Genomic DNA, 16020 nt, shown 5'->3' with positions numbered 1-16020 from the left:
TACACGGCCGCGCAGGGTTTGCCACTTGGGTGTTCTGGGGCTTCTCACACGACACGACGCCCTGTCGGTGCTTATTTCAGTTCGAAGCAAATCACATATTAAAAGTGGATCTCGTCAGTTGACCGTCCATCGTCGTCGCCACTCGGTGTGGTACCGAACAAGTACGCTCGTTTGTTGTAAGAGGGTACAGCGTGGGTTGGTCCACCAACGAATTGCTGCGAGATTTTAGGGTGAATTATCTGTGTTTTTTTCCGCGAACGTGTGCGCGCCCCGTTTCGGATCACATGTGGAACCCGGTGCGTGAATTTGTGTATGCAATTCATTGATAGTTTACGAGGGAGAGCTAAGCAGTTGGTTTTCCTGAGAGCTGCGTGAAGGTGCGAAGGTACATATGGAGGCGCCGTATGTGTTATTTATGCTCTCTCGCCACATGTGTCTCTAGATTCTAAAGATGAAAGGCGATGCTTGAAATACCTATATGTGCGAGTGCTGTTTCATATCGGTTCTTCTTCGCGAAAGAATATGTATTGACCAATTATTCACGTGAATAAGGGGATGGGAAGAGACGACGGGAGATCAAGTGAACTGCGATGGTATTGAAGTTGAGCCAGGTTCAGGTCGGTTGAGGACAACCAGACGGTGGCAGCGGATCATATACGGCAGACAGGGTGGTTGTTGGTGAATAGTGTGTATATGTAGCATGTGGATGCCAAAATAGACACGGAGCGATCTGTTTATTTTCACGATCTCGTAATAACAACATGTGTTTGAGCCAGGATCAACAGTGGAGTGGCTGTAAATGATCTGTCTAGCAGAGGATAGAGAGAAAGAGTGCAACCGTAAATAAGTGATTTCACCTAATTTGCTAGTACGGGAGGGGATAGGGCAACGACACGATGTGCCAGATGCGAGATTTTGTGAATGAAAGTGGTTGGAGCCGTAAGCCATTCGAGTGTTACCGATAAATAATAGAAGGGAATAAAAATGCATTTATACACATATATTTGTATTTGTTTCTCCATGAATACTGTTGGAATGTTTCAATCGATTGTGAATTAAGTTGAATTATTTGTCTGTGTGTAATAATGGGGAATTTTATTTATAATGGAAAGGTTGTTATTGATCAAAAGTGAACTTAATTGTTTAATGGTTCATTCACCACGCAAATACTGCGTCACAGTACCTCACGACAGCGAGAATCAAGAGCCGATGAAACACTATAGAACGTTCTCTGTAGATCTTTGATATAACTATTCACTGACATAACTCTTTGTTATGGGCAATCATAATTGTTTGTTATGGACAATCATCCACATTTTTGCAAGATTTCGGCCACAGCTCATGAAAAATGAAAACTTCTGAAATATTTCAAACAATGGAACTTGAAAAATTTCAAAAATCCTAAAACATCAACTTTGGGTAATATTTTTAAGCTTCCTGTTAGAAAATTGTTTGTGTAATTTTCACATTTTCAAATATTGTTTACTGGGTGCAAAGTTTTATGCAAATTGGAGGCGGTTGAGTTTTTCTGCTTAGCCGGGCATTAACTCTACTAAGCAGAAAATCAGCTAAAAAAAGCTCTTAGAGTGTCGCGGCGAGTGTTCAGAGATTCTGGATGGATCAGCAAAGTACGTTCGTAGGGGGCAGTCCAATAAAGGGTGTATTCGTGGAAAATGGCACACACATAAACTTTCTATCTGTGTATCTCGAGTAATGGTCAGGAGAGCAACATGCTGTCTTATAAGTTTTGTTGAGTCGGAAATTTGAAATTAGCAATTATGCAAAGGAATTCTTTCGTAATTGTAGCTGTTAAATCTTGGAACCAAACATTTTTTTTGTAAAATATTATAATTCAAAAAATCGTGTAGTTGATAAGAAATTTTACTTTAAAAATTTGGCTCATGTTGCAGGTTCATGTGGGTGTGTGTGTGGCGGAAGAGTTGTCAGCAGATCTGCTGCTGAATGATGTTGGCAGTAAAATTTTCATTGGTTGTCTTGTTTCAAGCGATGTGGCCCTTGCAGCATCAAATACGTAGATGCACGCTTCAAAGTGTTTACTCAAACGTGTGAAAAGCTTATTCTTAATACATCAGACAGTGGTAACATAGTATCCAAAATTAATACGTAACACAAATCTACCGTAGCGGAAGAATTTTTTATGAATCGTTTGATCACCGATTCATAAAAAATTCTTCCGCCATTGTGTTACGTATTAATTTTGGATACTATGTTACCACTGTCTGATGTATTAAGAATAAGCTTTTCACACGTTTGAGTAAACACTTTGAAGCGTGCATCTACGTATTTGATGCTGCAAGGGCCACATCGCTTGAAACAAGACAACCAATGAAAATTTTACTGCCAACATCATTCAGCAGCAGATCTGCTGACAACTCTTCCGCCACACACACACCCACATGAACCTGCACAGTAGTAGACCGTCATCGTGCACAGAAGTAGTGTCTCGAAAACTCGACGAATCTTAGCAAGATCGCTTCGCATCGCAGTAATAAAACTGGAACACCGGTTCGGAAATTTCAAAACGATCAAAAGGTTAGTAAAGTGGAACAAGACGACAAACAAAAACTAATAAGTTTCTCGTCACATATTAGAACCACACGAACTGAACGCACGTAGTACGTGTTAATCACATTGAGGGAGTGGTTCACGGAGAATTTCAACCGTGGTAGCACATCACCATCGAATTAACCGATCAATACCACGACAGCGGGAGCCAAAATCACCCTGGCGGTGTTCGATTACGGCACATTACCACGTTGGGAGACAAAAGCCTTCTCGAAGAAGTGAGTTGCCGCAGATGAAACCGCCATCCCTTTGAAACTAACCAAAGGTGCCCCAGGGCTTTTGTTTTGAGTGCTCTATTCACAGGTTGGATCTCCTCGCGGTGGTACAGGGTAGGTGCCAGAACGGTAGGCTCATCGAGCGACGTGTTGGCCGTACGACTCCTAGCGACAGGTCGCACGGATTCGAAGCAGCAGTGCACGCCGAGGGCAGGAGACAGTGTTGACCGGACACAGGTCATCACCATCGGCGAGAACCATCCACGAAGAGAGCGAGAGGGAGGCGCAGCCACTCGCGATTCGCCTCAAGTTGAGAGGTCATCGGCGCAGTCGATTATCGATCGTGTCGGGCCACGGCGGATGCGAAGCGTTCGGTGGTAATCCGGCGGGGATCCCAAGCGGCCAAGTGAACGAGAGCATCGGTGTGCCGTGTGTGTCGTGCCCATTCAATTCGAGCGGCGCAGGTTCACCCACATCGAGCGGCGCAGGTTCACCCACATCGAGCGGCGGCAAAGGTGGCACCCGGCCGGTATTTCGTGAGTACTCACAGGAAGAAAATTATGTTTAGTTAGAAAGAAAAGTAGGGCAAGAGCGGAGGCGCAAAGCGCGATGAAAGGAGGCAAGGACAGGAACAAGGAGGCAGGTAGGAGAAAATGAGGTGGCGGAACATGCCAACAATAAAAGCTTGCCTATGTTGATTTTGTAATTTGTTGTGGTGTTTATTTTGCTAGCCGATCCGACCCAAGCTTTCCCATACAAGCAAAAGTCGTATGCAACACTCATTTTGACTTGAGAAATCAATACCTTTCTAAACAAATAAAAACTCAATCCTTTTACGCCAAACAAAAACAGTTTTTTTTTCTGTCACACTTTAAAGGTTCAGAATCCGTGAATAAATTAAACAAGGAGTGGAAGAAATAAGTAAAAAGTAGGCAAAATGCACTATACAAAAATTTTAAGACACCATTTTGAATTCTTGATCTAATCTCAAGTCAAACCTCATATTTAAACCATGAAATATTTTTAACTTATTTATTAATCTCTAAAGCATCATCTTTGACAAGTTCTCTCCATAATCGATATTCATTATCTCGATATAGAGATATACTGTCCATAAAATCATAACTGTCCCATCTTTGCTTGATTTCCTATTAATACCAGCTAGTTATGCTTTTATGGGTGTCTGAAAATGATCTCCTATGTGGCCTTTTGATCTTCAACTCGGTAATTCTATAACTTGAGGGTGCAATCAATTTAGAGTTGACTGCATATTAAAACCTGCCTGAAACCCTCAAAACAACATTGACAATAAAAAAATAAAACCCCGTCAAGATACCCCTACAATTAATGAAAACTAGCTTCTTTTTGACATTGATGCATTATTGCCGCACGAGCTTGTGCATGTTCTTAATTTAGTGTTGTTTAAAGCACAGTTATAAATTGAGAGTTGCCTGAATTAATTTGAAAAAAAAAATATTGAGTGCCGTACACATTGATAACCTATTCCCAGGGAAGTTGAGAAAATTACCCACCACCTACGGCTTGGTAATATTGTGCCTTAACTGACTAGATGGCAACAATGTAGAAAAAAAATTAAGGGTTGTGTCCCAAGCACGGCCGTATTTTTGACGTAGGACTACGAGATTATTTATTTTGCTTAATGGATTACTTCATAATTGAAAAATTATTGGTTTTTAAATTTTATTCTCAGTGTTCACTCGGCTGTCGACAGAAGCAGACCACTCTCAATGTGTATCACGCGATCGTCTGTTTACTCAGCAGCAACCATTGGCGTTGACGGCGACTCTGTAGCTCTTTACTCCTATCAGAAAATCCATAAGCAAACGTCAGACTGTGCGTGAAGCATGGCGGACTTTGTACTATCCTTTCACTCCACCGAAAATTCCCATAAGAAACTGCCTAAATTTGTTGGAAGAACAAATTTTTCGACGGTGCCGTCAACGCCAATTGTGTGGTCCTCCTCATTGTTCTTCATCAGCAGTTCTTTTAGTCGATGCGTCGTCGACTTTGGAAAGCAACCGTTTTGTGATGAGTGTGTGAGTGATGACCACGTTTTGCGTTTATTGCTGCAATGGAAGCGCTCTGACCAGAGCTGGTAAATATCACGGCTGTCACGAGAAGAAACTACCTATCACTGGATTTCTTGTCATTTTTCCAATGATCAAGCAGTCTTGTTTTGACATCAACATTTCTAACTGATTTAGATGAATTTAAGCAAATAACCATATGTAATCGGTAGAGTGAATACATTATTAAGATTTCCTCGGTACAAGTAACTTTAATAGCATTAAATGAGCTAGTAATTACAATGATCACAAAACTGTCACGTTCTGTCATGACAAAAAAATTCGATGAGATTTTGAAGAAAATCTCTATCATCGTTTTCTCATCCAATGATAGTGACAGAAGTATCTCTGTAAATATCGCGTGAGATCTTTCATTGAAAATGATATTTGCCAGTCCTGGCTCTGACCCTCGTTGGTGAATCTGCCATACAATGAAACCACTGGAAGCGGCTCCCGTTCTATTGGAGGAGGCTTATTGGATAGCGCAAGATAAAATGTTTATTGTGTTGTACCTTTTGAGTATAGTTTTAAGATGTATTGTATAGTGAACAAGAATCCTCGGCTCTGTAAAGTTAATTCCTTTAGTTGAGTTAGTTGAGCCTTATAAATGAAATTAATTAATAAAAAAAATCTAAAATAAACAAACATACAATTAGGGGACATTCAATATCCTTAGTTGAATTCATTTCTCATATTTAAAAATTCAAAATAAGGATCCAAACATGTACAATCAATTTCAAATACCTTGCTTATCTTTTGACAAATACGCGTATTTCGTCTACTACTTGCAGAATTCATCAGTGCCAAGTACTCAACACCACTTGGCACTGATGAAGTCTGCAAGTAGTAGACAAAATACGCGTATCTGTCAAAAGATAAGCAATTATAACGGAATTTAAAGGAAATAAACCAACCCACTCAAAGCTCTTCATACAGGGAATCCGTTAAGAGGTTCGACAATTTTTAAAAGTTTTTTACAGTAACCGGAGTGAAAATTCTCTATTTAAAATGTCTCACAACAAACCGGTTTAAAACACATATAAGCACGTCACACCATATTGTTCAATTTTAATGTTGTAAAATTATTTGAGTTTGTCATTTATCTATCTATCTATTAAACAAAAATCTATCAAATACCGAACGCTGTAATCCAACACATTGAACGTCAATTAAATCGTTTCATATTAACATAATTGTGTGAGTTTGAACTGATATCAAAGATATCAAATTAACAAGATATCCCACTAATCAATTCCTTATACAAGACATACAATTACCACCCGTATGTGATCGCAGTGCCATCTGTTGAGTGCACATTGAAACTGTTGGGAGTTCCCCGCCAACTTCACCACCTGGGCTCAATAACTGACAGGTGTCAGCATGACAGATGTCAATGCCGACGTTGATGATCAGCCGAGGAAAGAGGACATCATTATATTGCGATAGCAAGATTCTTACTTGTTTGTGATTGTTCCGATTTTCAATCATTACCACGATATACGCAACAGGAATACTCACTCAATACTGATATTTTGTTAATTTGATATCTTTGCTGATATCCTCGTTTAGACGAGCCATGAACGAGCGTGATGAATGCGTTCATACATATCATTCCGCACACTTCCATCCCATAGCGTCATTTTAATCATACGTCCTATCAACCTCAATTCGCGTCATGTGATTTGGTCGTTTCGTAGACGTACTTCGACACGAACCGCATTCGTGTATTCGGAGCTTTCCTAAATCACGTTCGATCACTCTTGCGTGTATCTGTCATTTTGTTATTTCATGAATGTCGACTTCTAGTGCTGCCAAATGCATTTTGCTGACATCAAACTAATTAGCGGTAAATTTATGTTTAATTAATTACTACCTTATCATATATACTACATTGAGCTTTCAAGTTTCAGCAAGTTATTATAAGTCAAATTGTATACTCGTCGGGCCTGGTGTTAGAATCCAGAACTGAGCTGTCCTCTATACAATAGGTCGTGTTGACAGCAACCTTCTAGTTAGTCGAGATGTCGACGTAAGCAAGCCATTAGTTTCAAATGGCACTAGTGGCTAGTGTTTTTTTTTCGAGTGAGTTACGATAGGTCTTGTCATTCAAAATTGAAGACAACAAACTTCTATCTAGTCGTACTGTCAAGTTAAAGCAAGCAATAAGATGTCAAATTGCACACTAGCGTCAAATGGTGAGTGAATTCTGAACTGAGCTATCCATCATCCAATAGTTCTTATTCATCAGAACAACCTTGTCCAATATTGCAACCTTCTATCTATTTAGTCGAAGTCGCAAGTTAAAGCAATAAGAAGTGAAATTGTATACTAGCAATAAGACGTTAAATAGTATACTAGTGTGATTTACACCATCCAATAAGTCTTTATCACTTGAAAAGAAAATTATTTAGTAGCTGAACAACTTAATTTCAAGAAAAAATGCACTGTATAAAAGCTTCCAATGTTATGTTTCAAATTAATTTTAATGATGATAATTGGTTTTATTCACCAGACCTGTTGATCTTGATCGTTATTTACAAAATCGAATTAAATAAAAAAATACGGTAAATTGCTTTATTCCTTGTTTAGAATGATTATTCCTAGATGTTAAAAATAGCTTGCCAACTGTGCGTTTGTCATTCGAACTTGACTCAGAAAGAGCTGAGTCGACTTTTTTTTTGAATCACGTTGAACATTGCTCATCGAATATGCCATTCAGAACACACCTTCTCGGTGCTCCTCGTGCGTCGAAAGTTTCATCCTGCTTCGACAGCAGAGCCAAGCTCATAAACACAAAACTGCCGTAAGAATACGAGAAAGGGCAGTCACGTTGTTGTTGCGACTTCGAGCAAGTTAAAGCAATAAGAAGTGAAATGGTATAGTAGCAATAAGACGTTAAATAGTATACTAGTGTGATGTACACCATCCAATAAGTCTTTTTCACTTGAAAAACTTTGCCAAAGACAGAAACCTTCTATGTAGTCAAGATGTCAAGTTAAGCATATAACTTATTAGTGCCACCTGGAAGACGAATTCTGAACTCAACTGTTCACCTTCCAATAGGCCTTATACATCTTAACAGCTTTGATGAAGACCGCATCCACCCGCAACCCAGTGATAAATTAGGAACTGGTTACTCATTTAGAATCACCCTTTGCTCCCTTGCAAGAAATTTCCAATTTTTTTTTCAATTACTGGTTACCCTGAACCCACCACCTACCGATCCATCAACTCATAGACCGGGGACCAACCACCTTACTTTCCTTCCGAAGGGTGTGATCAGAAATTGTATGCCTTAAAAAATCCTGGTGGTGCACAGTGGGACGAAATCAAAAAAAAAAAGGAACATGACGAAACTATTGAGTGTAGCATTTTGATGTCTTCTAAAATGTTTCTTCAATTTTTAAATACTTTATTGCAGTGATGATTTTTTTTTGCTTAAGATGCGTATACACTACGATAAAAAATAATAACTTTTTTGTGTCTTATTGAAATTGATGACCATCTATTAAAACATTGTAGATGAAGTCATTTTAAGTAACTTTGTCTAAGACGTCAATTTTCCATCTCTCAAGTGGACGATGTTATAGGGTGAAAATGGAGTATTAATGGTAGTACCCCCTTAAAACCCGTTTTTTGCCATAACTTTTTAGTTTGAATTTTACAATTTTTACAATTTTCTACAAAGTTGTAAGTGCTTTAAAATCGCACATTTTTGCTGTGTTAAACAAATAGCTATCTCTTTGTTTTAAGGATTTCAGTCCTTTTTATAATTTTCAAACGCTATCTGTAAGGGGGTGTATCTTACATGTTAGCAGGTATTAGCAGCTAATCTCAACGTTATTTTGACCAGCATTTTTTAGTTTTCTCTTACATATACAATTCATAGGGGGATGCAAGGTGATGCACAATGAATTTTCTAATATAGTACCTCAATGTTTTGTTACGTTTTGCTGTTTTCATTACCAATTTTCCAAATATGTTCATTAGAGTGGGCTTCCCACTGCTCTTTCAATGCTTATTCTGGTCTCCAACAAATGGTCACAATTTGAACGGATTCGGTAATAATCTCGATTAGCGGAAGAATTTTAAATTGTGTATGGGAAACGGAGCGATCCTATTCATTTGCTTACCAAAAATCCAAATATTGGTCAAATTTCACCAAATATCGGACTAAGATTGAGAATACTATACCAAACAACTTTGTCGAAGCTACAACCCACTATAATGTACATACTTGGAAAAATGGTCATGAAAACAGCAAAACGTAACAAAACATTGAGGTACTATATTAGAAAATTCATTGGGCATCCCCTTGGATCCCCCTATGAATTATATATGTCACAATAGACTAGAAGATTTTGAACGAAATTACGTCGAGTTTAACTGCTAATAACTGCTAACCTGCAAGATACACCCCTTTAAAGTTAGTTTTGAAAAAATATAAATACGTTTGTAAATCATTTACTCGAAGAGATAGCAATATGATTTACAGAGCGAAAATGTGCATTTTTAGAGCACTTACAATTTTGTTCAACATTGAAAATACTTAAAAATTCAAATTAAAAAGTTATGGTAAAAAAAAAAACGGTTTCTAAGGGGGTACTAGCGATAGCAATCCATGTTCACCCTATAACTTCTTCCACTTGAAAGATAGAAAATGGAGGTTTTGAACAAAGTTTCTTAAAATGACTTCATCTGCAATGTTTCCATAGATATTCATCAATTTCAACAAGACATAAAAAAGTTATTTATTTTATCTTAGTGTATACCCATTTTAAACAAAAAAAAAAATCATCACTGCAATAAAGTATTTAAAAATTGAAGAAACATTTTAGAAGACATCAAAATGCTACACTCAATAGTTTCGTCACAAATGACCATGTCCCTCTTTTTTTAATTTCGTCCCACTGTTCGGTGCCGACTGGGATTGAACTCAGGCCTTTTGGGGTGAGAGGCAATCACGCTTACCAATACACCACCGGCGCTGCTATACTGAATCTTTCATCTATCTTTGATCTTTACATATCAGTTAATAATTCAAAAGTATAACGTCACATATGCAATTCGTCCCATATTTTCAGCATAAGTGCTAAAACGTTGGGACGAATAGCAAATGTGTCAATCGAAAAACCAAATTCAAACAAGCTTCAAAAGTAGATTGGTTTTGATAACCAATATAAACAGAACTGGTTTTTCAGTCCAGAATACTTTTTCGAACCGCTTATCATGCAGCCATGATGATTGCATTGGAAAGCACATTCACCTGCATTATGGAGCCGCATGGTATTTAACTTTTTCTGTATCACCTTCATTTATATCCGGAAAATCCCACTTCGCACCAATCGTGACTTGATAAATATTTGCGATTGATGTACGTATCGCCGCTTGATTCTTTACACCTCATTCACGGTGATCCTGTGGGTGGTGCACCGCTAGTTTAGCCTTCCAGCAAAACATTCCCCTCCATTCATTCATCACAACTGGCATCTGCCGACACCATCAACTGACTGGAAACATTCCGTTGGTTACATTCATTGGCCTAAAATAATAAAGCAATACATTCCCGGAGGCCTCCTCCGTGTGCTGTTATTCGATATTTACATTCATCCTCGCTGGAAGTGATCAACGCTGCGAATCGATGTTTACACCGTTCGTGGCGTTTTGTTTACGTCCCTAATTACTTCAAAGTGGTTCGTTTTCCGCTCTTGTTTCAACACAGAGCTCATGTCGGTGCACTTCCTTCTTGGTGCGCGGTGGAGTTGGAGGTGGTGATGAGGAAGGTTGTATCAACTGTCAGGGTCGGCCCAAGTGGATCCGAACGCTGCGTGGCTGGCGTCTGCGAAGCTTTCGCCTGCCTAACCTTGGCATGTATTCTAAATCCGGCCCTCATCGCGAGTCTATTTTCTGATCACCGCGTCTAGTGTCGCCCCTTTTTTCACCTCAAGTGCTTTTTATAAATTGAATTTCTCGATTCCGACACACAAACGCTGCATGAATAAATTTAGTGTTATTTTAATTACCACGCAGATTAAGACATTGTGAGAGTGAGAGAATTGAAAATTTATTCGTAACAATCCTCCGCTCAGGCGGCTTTGCTTACATTGAGACCCATTGGGATTCTTCGTGATGAACTTTGAGCAAGTCTGCCGCAGCAGCTGTTGCCGCCCTGCGAATTGGCGGCTGAAATTTAGACTGATCTAGTGTGGAAAAGTGCGTCGATTGTGCTACTCCGCATGTAGGTGGATGAACCGTGAGGCTATTTAAATCATTCAGTTCCAAGAAAGAAATTTATTACACCGTTGGACGATCTTGACACGGTGGAGGTCCGGAAGATATTTTTGGACAGTATTATAAACAAATGGAGCGTAAGAATGTTTTAATTTTGGTCAGATCAGAGGACGCGAGCAGATTGCGTTCTAAATATGTTCAGATTTGTGACTGGTAAGGCGATCTGGAAAAACACCAACATGTTGCTGAAGATATACAACGAGAAGATTAACGATCAGTAGACGATTCATGTGATTGGAGCTACACCTGCTCGCTGGCGATCACCCTCTGTCAGACTCACAACGGTTATTTATGATCGGCGAAAAATGCACTGTACCCCTAGTCGCAGGAGTGAATAATTGACATCATTTTCACATCCAACCATCTGTTCTTTTAACCCATTAGAATCGAGCTAATTATTAGGTCTCTTGCAATAACACTTTTTCACATCGTTTGTCATCATTGACTCGAGTTGCTAAAAAACTTCTCCCCATTATTATTCTTATTATTCTTATTATTATTGGCAGACAAATGTTGTTTTGCTCCCATTTCGCGCCTGCAAATGATAGTCAGACGAGAAAAATTTAGTCGAATGAAAAAAGGGTTTTCCAACAGCCACGGGGCGACAACGAGCTTCATCATCATCATCGCCATCATATGACGTGCCAAAAGGAAAGAGCCAACCAGTGTACAATAAATTTAATTAAATTTTTCAAATTTTACAAACTAATAAGGCCAACGAATTTCGTCCCCTGGCTTGGCAAGAACAAGCTTCATTATCGCTGTCACTTGTGGTGGCTGGCAGTTTTATAGGTTATTATTGCCGCATTCGTCTTGTCTGTTGTGTAGATTAGTGTGAAAAAGGATGGGATACTCTTATTTTTCGGGAGCAATTGCCGTCTGGATTTGATGAAAAGTTTTTCCATTTAGGTACTTTGGTTATTAGCTTCAGAGCAGTTCCAGGCCAAATAGCGAAACAATAAACAAATTTTTGATTTTACTTCTTAGAATTCCATGAAACTTTGCATAATTGTTCCCTACGGGCAACGAATTAAGTTTGTGCTGGAATTTGGACATTTTAACAAGTTTTTTTTTTAAATTTCGTGTTTGAAATTTTTTAATAAATCATAGCACGAAAACGGCTCATCTAATTGAAACAAAGTTGTGGGAAACTGGTTTATCTCTTCAGAAAAAAAATACACATTGAAAAAAAAAACTCATACTGGGCAAAATTTCAATAAAATAAAATAAAAAACATTTAAAACTTATGTCTATTTAAAAACTTATCAAAAATACTAAATTTTCTGGAATGGACACAACGGGCTCTTAAAAATTGGCCAACATCGTAGAACTTTTAGTACAAAGATTGAACTTTTTTTTCAGTTTGACAAATCATTTATCAATACACAAATCACATTATAGCTATTTATGCAACAAGTTGCGAAAAAAGGTTTTTTTGACGAGTGTTGAAAAAATTAAATTTTACAACGAGTTGCATACTCAAAAGAGTATAGAAAAGTAGAAATTTTCGGCACTGGATGCTGAAAAGTAGAATTTTTCGACACTGTTATTTTAGTTATGAAAAGTCCCTAGTGGCATACTTGTCACAAATCAGTTGTAAAAACGTATATACGACTTATTTCAGTCATAAACAAGTAGCTGTAACTTATTGTGATGAAAGTGTGCTACTCGGGGTAGGTCATTATGTTATTCAAAACAGTGTCGATAAGAGGCACTTTTCAGTAATGAGTGCAAAACGGTTGTTTTGGCAGTTCTTATTTTCGACACACGTGCAAAAAATGTTGCAAAATTCGATTTATCAGCAATTGTCGTAATTATCCAAATTGGCAAGCTTACCCAAGTAACCAAAAGTTCTGATACAAGGCTATTTCTGGCTTAAGCAGCTTGGTTGAAGGTGGTCTATAGAATTCTAAGCAGCTTCATTTTTAAGTCGTTATAAGAACTTGAAAGTTTCGGTACCATAATTGAAGAGCATTCTAAGACGCTTCTGGTGGAAATTGAACGGAACTGTTAGAAAATGAGTTAAAACTGGTTTTTGTCCTCCACAACAATTCTATATTTAGTTCGTACTTTAATGAAAGTTTATTCTAAAGTCAGGTCTTTATGAAAGCACGAACCGCTATGTCATCTGAGATATATTGAAGTGAGCTGTTGTCCCGCCTACTGTTGGAGTTTTCAGTGCCAGCTGACTGACTTGAATACAAAACATAACGCCTTGATGAATTTTAAATTGGTGTTTGCCCGCATAGTATTGCAACACTCTTGTGGCACAGTGGTCAGCGTTCGTAGATTGCATGCCCAATACACGGGTTCGAATCCAGGAAATTGCCCTTTTTTTTTGATAGAATGTTGATGCACTACATATATATAAGAATTATGATTTATTTGAGTCACTGATCATTTCATATTTATGTACATTAAAATATGTTAATAATAAAGACTTGTGCGGATTGATTAATGTGGGCTATGACGGACCTTTTTAGAAACTTTGAAGTTGCCAAGAAGTTCCGCAGGGAACTTTTAGGATACTTTAAAGTTGCTAAGAAGTTCCACTGGGAACTTGTTCGGAACTTTGTTGTGGCCATGTTTTTAGCCTTGCCTGAGATTATTAAGAAATGCTTAGGGATGCTTTTTGGAACTCTTTTTGAACTTCAAGTTGCTAGGAGTACGCACCGGATCATTTTTCTTCTCGAGTTTCTAAAGTAGCCAGAATGTTGTGTTGGAACTTTATATGCACTTTGTGGAACTTTAAAGTGGGTTTTATCGGTTGCTTTTGGTTGCTTGGGTAGTTGCATAAACTACGACTCGTGCTGAAAAAGTCTTGTTTTTGTAACTAACTATTTTGATTTTTTTGATTTACTGTTCATGGAATCATTGTACTGTTCTACTGTCATTACTGTTCATTAAGAAATTTTCTGCATCTCTCGCTTCACCTGTGTCGATTATCTTCAATCGTTCGCTAGTTAGTGGTGTTTCCCCACAATGTGGAAGGTTGCGTCCATCACATCTATTCACAAAGCTGGAAACATCCACAACATTGAAAATTATCGCGGAATTTCGATTCTAAGCTGCCTTCCAAAAGCTCTGGAGAAGATCGTGAAATGAGGTCGTTTATCAAGCGGTTAGGCCAATAATTAACGAACATCAGCACGGCTTCGCGAGGAAACGCTCTACAACAACCAACTTAATGGTGTTTGTCAACTCGCTGATCAACTCCATTGAAAAACGACGACAAGTTGATGCGATCTACGTGGACTTCAGTAAGGCGTTCGATAGGGTTCCACATGTGCTTGCAGTGGACAAAATGAGGTGTATGGGTTTCAGTCCGCATCGTGCTCTCTTGCCGTGCGGATCTATTTGCTTTTTGCTTAAGGAAGTGTTACTACTACCTAAAGCTACAACAAATTTAAACAGCACTTTTCAGTGCTCAACCTGTAAAAATTGTCTACCTTGTTCAACTCCTCTTATTCCTCTTCGATCCTTGTTTCGACCCTACCCGAGGTAATCCTTCTTGGATATCGATTTGGAAAATTCCTCTTCGATCCTTCAGATTCTTATAGTAATCTGCTTGGAAGTCGATTTGGATAATCGCATAATCGCACTTTTCAGTGCTCAACCTGTAAAAAAAAAATTCTACCTTGTTCAACTCCTCTTATTCCTCTTCGATCCTTGTTTGGACCCTACCCGAGGTAATCCTTCTTGGATATCGATTTGGAAAATTCCTCTTCGATCCTTCAGATTCTTATAGTAATCTGCTTGGAAGTCGATTTGGATAAAAATTTACTGCCGCCATGGCGCCTAAACGCAAAAGAAAGGGGCAAACTCTTGACCCCCCTTCTGATGAAATTAATTTGAGTAATCAATTTGATTTGCTCACGGATGATGAGAATGATCCATCATACAAGAAAAATTCTAGTAAACTTTCCCGGCTTAATGCCAAGAAGGAAAAGATTCCCCCTATTGTGATAACCACTACCGATTTCCATGCTCTTCGCATGGAACTTTTGAATTTCGTGAAAGTTAAGTTTTCACTACAAATTGGACGTCGGGGTGAATGCCGTGTATTGGCTGAAACCTTGGACGGATTTAAATGTCTTCTCAAGTATCTTACTGAGAAGAAGCACAAATTTTTTTACTTACGACACCAAAACTGAACGTGTGTTCAAGGTTGTCATGAAAGGACTGCCCAGTGGTGAATCCCTGGATCAGATCAAAGATGAACTGGCAAAATTACTTGGAGTTGTGCCACTCCAAGTAATCAAAATGAAAATGAAATCCCGTCCTGGCGATTCGCGCAACGGGATTTCTAATGATTTTTATTTAGTTCACTTCAAGTCTAGTGAACTAAACAACCTTAAGGCCTTAGAAAAAGCTAGCCTTATGCTCCATGTCCGAGTGAAGTGGGAACACTTCAGGAAGACTGGAGGAAATTTCCAAAACCTCACTCAGTGCCGTAAGTGCCAGGGATGGGGTCACGGAACTAAAAATTGCTACATGCCAGCTAAATGCATGAATTGTGGTGATTCCTCTCACGCAAAGGACGACTGTCCTGTGAAGGAAGATCCTAAGAAATTTAAATGTTCAAATTGTGGTGAAAACCACAAATCCAATTTTTGGGAATGTAAGACTCGCAAAGCGATCCTACAATCTCGTTCTAACCGACAGGTAGGAAACGCTCCACGTTTCCGACGGTCAGCGAGGAACAAATTCTACATTCGTACCCGTAGGTACAAATATCACCCCTGCTTCAAATGTTTCATCTGTACCTACTCCCCTCGCTGCTAACAATGTTCAGCGAGTTAATGGAGCTACCTATGCTGCTATTGCAGCGGGTAGAAATC

The 16020-nt window shown here is 38.8% G+C and overlaps 1 protein-coding gene across 1 annotated transcript in view; it reads left to right on the top strand.

Annotated features, from left to right (window-relative positions):
- The first annotated feature begins 227 nt into the window (after positions 1 to 227).
- The window catches only part of LOC135699865 (calmodulin-lysine N-methyltransferase-like), a 49194-nt gene continuing 33401 nt past the window's right edge, over positions 228 to 16020 (top strand). The window contains exon 1 of the mRNA XM_065220223.1: positions 228 to 385. The gene's annotated coding sequence lies outside the window, so the exon portion shown is untranslated. The remainder of the gene's footprint in view (positions 386 to 16020) is intronic.

This window comes from Ochlerotatus camptorhynchus, unplaced genomic scaffold, assembly GCF_037179485.1.
Source record: "Ochlerotatus camptorhynchus isolate MF236.1 unplaced genomic scaffold, CSIRO-AGI_Acam_v1.1 ptg000120l, whole genome shotgun sequence".
In the NCBI taxonomy this organism is placed as follows: domain Eukaryota; kingdom Metazoa; phylum Arthropoda; class Insecta; order Diptera; family Culicidae; genus Ochlerotatus; species Ochlerotatus camptorhynchus.
Note: the sequence above shows the minus strand (reverse complement) of the source record. Positions and strands in the feature narration are given on the sequence as shown.